This window comes from Triticum aestivum, chromosome 7D, assembly GCF_018294505.1.
Source record: "Triticum aestivum cultivar Chinese Spring chromosome 7D, IWGSC CS RefSeq v2.1, whole genome shotgun sequence".
NCBI lineage: Eukaryota > Viridiplantae > Streptophyta > Magnoliopsida > Poales > Poaceae > Triticum > Triticum aestivum.
In genome coordinates, this window is record NC_057814.1 from 212,223,111 (window position 1) to 212,228,606 (window position 5,496).

Sequence of the window (5,496 nt, forward strand, 5' to 3'; positions counted from 1 at the left end):
ACAGCCATTAGCTGGGCTGGGTGAACAAATAATGTAGCGTCCATGCGGCCCATTTATTTTATTTCCTAAAAATTACAGGCCATTTGCACTTTCTCGAAATACACGATTTTGCTGGGCTGATTCTAATTATAATGTTGGGTTGGGCCAGCAATGTTATCAAAAAATAAAAAGGGGCTGAGCATTTTGTTATAAATATATTTAAATAATAAGTGATATTATTACATTCGTCCTTAAATCTTACCAAGCTTTTGTACACAATCACTAGGATTTTCGTGCCAAAACAATCCAGGATTTTATTTGTTAAGAAATTATTTTTATAAGTTAATAAGATGTGGGATATTGTTTTCTTACATATGTAAGTATCTGTTAAATATATGATGACAATAAAAATAATATATAATAACATATAAAATAATTTAAATATATATAATATAGTTAGAAGGGAAACATAAGTTGGACCTGGCGTTCCTATTCTTATATAGAAAAATAGAACAGACCTCTGCGTTTTCTTCAAAAAAATACATAAATTGGGCTGCCAAAAATAAAACCTCGGATGGGAGGTCCATAGGCCGGTCGATACATGACGGCCCTAAGAAAATACAAACAGGCCTATGGACCTCCCATCCGAGGTCGTGGGCTGCGCATGTTAAAAATGAAAGCCTAGACGGGGCAGCCCAAAACCACGTCCAACACTTGCCAAAACTTCGTCCCTCGTTTTCTCTGTGTTTCGCACACTCGACATTGTGTGGGCATTTTGACTGTGCATCATATGAAGATGTGCTATGCATGAATGTTGATCAGCATGATGTTAACTGGCTGGTAGTTCCATTTTCGACCATGAATAAAACTTCCAACATGATGTTAACCCTGTTTGAAAAGGCCGTGTTAATATAAATGCTCTGCCTCTGAAAGTTGCAGTTTCTTATCTGAAACTGAACTTGCAGTTTCTTATCTGAAACTGAAACTTGCAGTTTCTTCTCTGAGAATCACATTGTCTGCACTTTTATACTCCTATGAAACTACATTTTTTAAGTGCTAAAAATAGATCTCTAGAATTCATAAAATACTTCATATGCTCAATACTGCAAATCTGAAATTCAAAAGACATTCATATCTGAAAGTACTCTCAAAATACACAACACAAAACACAATTCACAACCTGCAAATACTGACAACCCTAAGCTCCTCCTGACAATTCACAACCTGCCCGACTATTGGGCTGGGGGGGCAGCCCCCTCCTATTCCTCGGCGGCAGACAGCCGCCCCGTGAGACGATGTGAACGGCGAGGGAGACGATGGCGGGGAAGCGTCGTCGGGCCAACTGCTTTTCTCCTCTTGCAGTTGGGTTCGGTCGACGAAGACTCCACCGGCTCGCTCTGGCAGGACACCCTCACAAACGGCACCCTGTAGATGCTCGATCCTTCAATCTCTGGTGGATGCTCCATCTGGGATCGATACTCCCACCACCGCTCCCTCACGATCGGATTCGGTGAATCTGTTTGCTCCATGGCCCAGAGGAGCAGCTCTATGTACTCCGGCGCGACTCCCTCCGGGAGTATCGCCGCCTTTTCGCTCTGTTGCAGATATTTGGCCATGGATGTCGCCGTCGCCGCTAGTTGGTCCTTGTTGTCAAACCAAGACTGTATCTCCAACATCCTAGCTAGCTTCACAGGGTCGCCGTCTGCGATCCTCACGTATCGGTTGTACTCCTCCATCGATCTACTTCTCCACAGCACCTTCACTCGCCGGCGGTGGTTTTTGAATGGAAGAGGAGAGGAGCAGCGCTGGTTTTGGATTAGAACGGGAGAGGAGCGACGCTGGTTTTGGACTGGAACAGGAGAGGAGGGGCGGTGGTTTTGAAATGGAAGAGGAGAGGAGCGGCGCTGCATTTAGATTGGAACAGGAGAGGAGCGGCGGTGGTTTAAGAGGAGAAGAGCGGAAGAGCGGCGCTGGTCTTGGAAGGATTTTTTTGTTGTTTTGCGTATTTTGGGTCAAAGTTTGACCACGTACTGTATTTGACAAGCAAAATGTGAATGCATGTCACCAAAAATTGTATCGTTTGGTTCGTATCTGAATGTACTTTCAAATTATATTATTTTTGCAACGTATAACATATATTTTATGTGCGAAAATCATGGTCAATTATGACCCAGAATAAAAGGGAGACTAGTTAATGTGGGGTCGCTTTCTTAATTGAAGGGTAAATTGATTTTGATTTTGATCCAGTCACAGCGCACCGGCCCTCTCGCCCAATCCTAAATCGCCGCCTGCACGCTCCTCTCCCTCTTCTCCATTGCAAAACCACCTCCTCTCCTCTCCATCATCTCCATTCCAAAACCACCGTCTCGCATCTCCCTCTTCTGATCTTCTCCATTGAAAAACCACCTCTCCTCTCCATCATCTCCATTCCAAAACCACCGTCTCGCCTCTCCCTCTTCTGATCTTCTCCATTGCAAAACCACCTCCTCTCCTCTCCATCATCTCCATTCCAAAACCACCGTCTCGCCTCTCCCTCTTCTCTATTGCAAGACCACTGTCTCTCCTCCCATCTTCCAAAGCTAGCACCGGACCACTCAAAAGGACATCTACGGAGAGGATGCAGCAGCGAATCAGGCAGATCGCCGGCGGCAACTAGGCAAAGTTAGCCAGGTTAAAGGAGATCCTTAGTTGGTTTGACAATGAGTGGGAGATTTCGAGGACGGTGCGGGCCATGTGGCAATGTATGCGAAAGAGCAAGACGGCGGCGATGTACATGTACTCCTCGGCGGCAGTCACGCCGCAATCCTCCGAGTTCATCGAGTATCTCCTCTGGGCGATGGAGCAGACAGATTCGCCCGAGGCGACAGTCAGGCGGAGGTGGTGGCCGTACAGGTCGAAGGTCGAGCACCCAGAGGATAACGAATCGATCGAGTATGGTGTGTCGTTCATGAGGGTGCAGAGCCAGCTGGAGCCACAGGAGTATTCGTTCTCCCACCGCAAGAAGAGGCCGGATGGCGCGACGTCGCTTCCCCGCCGTTCTCCACGGATCCCTCGACGCTCGCCTCGTTTCAACGGCGGCGGTAGTGTTTAAGGTAAGCTTCGCACTAACCTAATCTTACACCTGCTCATGCTTACAATCAGTGTGACAGCTAATGAAAATCATGCTCACAATCAGTCTCCGAGTACTACGCCAATCACCCTAAAATAGCTCTGGACCTTTGGGTCAAAGTTGTGACACAGTGTACAAATAAAGAAAAATAGATTGGTGCTTCTTTCAGAAAAGAGTACTCCCTAGAAAACTCCCAATATAAGCTACTAGTATTTGGTTAGATAATTTGCTGCCGAGAAAGATCCATCCACAGAGAGCGCCACACATCCCACTGGTGGTGGTGGATGCCAATGCGTGCATGCCGCATGGTTGGTGTCGGTAATTTTTACTTGGCACACCTCGCACTCTGCATATATGCCGGTTCCATACGTACATTTGTGCAGTTCCACCAAAATGCAGCTGAATAACCCTGTTTGCACAGATAATGAAAAAGCGTGATTACCTTATAGTGGCACTAGTTGATGAAACACACAAAATAAATAGAAGAAAATATTGCGATAGTATCATAGTATGCCATGCTGGGAGGGCGAGATGGGCCCTGCGACGCCTCATACGGTACGCCTCATACTGGACATCGTCCCAAATCTCCCAGATACACCTTCTGCGAGTGATGAACATCAGTGTACAGCGGTAGTACAAGGAGGCGCCTTGAGACATTCAAATCTCTATTTTTGTACATATCAACTAAAATTAAGCACCCCAGTTTGCAGAAACGCTTAAACATTAACAATGGGACTAGTTGATGAAACATACATTAACAAAGAGAAGCACTTTCTTTATCTACATTGGAAATGAAATGATAGAGATGACACTCGCTCTATTTTAACTGTATTATTACTTCATTTTATCAGTGACACTAGGGTCGAGCAGGTGGCAAACGAGGTGTACCATGCGTCGCAAGGATGGAGGCCGGGGGTGCTTAGACTGGGATGCTGAAGCTGGCTCTTTCAGTCACCAACATGGATGATTCAATTCATGGGACCTTTTGGTGCAGTTCACCTAAAATGAAGCAATGTCCCGTGAGCTAGCAGCTTCTTCTTCAAAAATTTTAAGAAAAGGGCTCCAGCCCCGGTTCCATTTCCATCAGAAAACGAAACCCACAGAGCTTCTTCTTCATTAGTTGCAATAAAATTGAGCAACATCGAGGTTGGTTGTGAAGCTCCTGGAATGGTCAACTATAATTTGGATATCATTTGTGCAGTTCAACTAAGATCGAGCGTGAAATGTATATCTCTGTTTGCACAAAAAAGGTGGAAAGGAGGGTGACTAACAAGTGATGAAACATGCATCAAATGAAAAGAAGCATGTTCCTTATCTGAATGGCAATCCTACAAGGACAGTAGCAATTTCTAAAGCACTGGCATTGCTAGATATTAGTGTGGGCATTAGGATTAACTATGAAAACCGTTAAATATGACATTACTTTGGGCACGGGAGAGTAGGCGGACCAGGACAGTTGCATTTCTAACGAAAAGAACCAACTTATCTTAATGGGAAATTTTAGCATGGCATGTAAAGAAGTGCCATTGATTCCTATTACTGGAGGCATTACATTGAAAACAACATTGGTTTAACGTGTCCTTACTTTTAACAGTGCGACTGCTACATTTTACCAGTGGCATTACATAAGAGTGGCTCGGGGCAACAAACATCAGAACAGGACATCTGGGTTCGTCCCATTTTTGTTCAGTATGGCCACCTTATACTGTGTGAGGCTAGCAAATCTAGTGCTGGACTTACTGTGTTGACTTATCCCCCAGTCCCCACTTTCTTTCCTTTTTCAACCAATAGATCGGGTTTATATTGAGTTTGTACTGCGTTTCCCTTTATTTCCCTATTAGACCTAGAGACCAGTTGGATAGCCAGTCTCTGCTACTTTTCGCCCCCATTATTTCCTTTTTTCGACCAAGTTCTAGATTCAGGTAACAAATCCTCCCCCACCCCCACCCCCTTTCTTCCTTGTTTGAACCAAGTAGTACTAGATTCGAGTGCATGAACTAGTTTTACCTCTTAAACGTAAAAAAAATTAGGTGGTTTTCGAACAGCCGATCGATCCTATCTACGAGGGGGCCTGAGAAATAGTAAAAGATACAAATGCAGCGACGTCAGGAGCTCGGGAACTAGAGCAAGGCCAGTTTCGAAGGAAGTTATACCTGAGGGTCGCCGGGATGTCGCTAGGTGGGCGGCGGGAGGCCGGATCTGCCCACACTACGGCAGCGAGGAAGAAGGGGTCGGAGGCCCTCCCTCGCCAGCGGTGCTTGGGAGAGAACGGCAAGGTAGGCTGATCGGGACGCGCCCAGCAGTCGGTAAGAGCCGTCGTGAAGGACGACCGCGTGAACGTTGCACCTTATCACCTTCCCCGGCGGAGAGGATCCGGCTGGATCTGTGACCAGCGGTGAGTAGAGAGA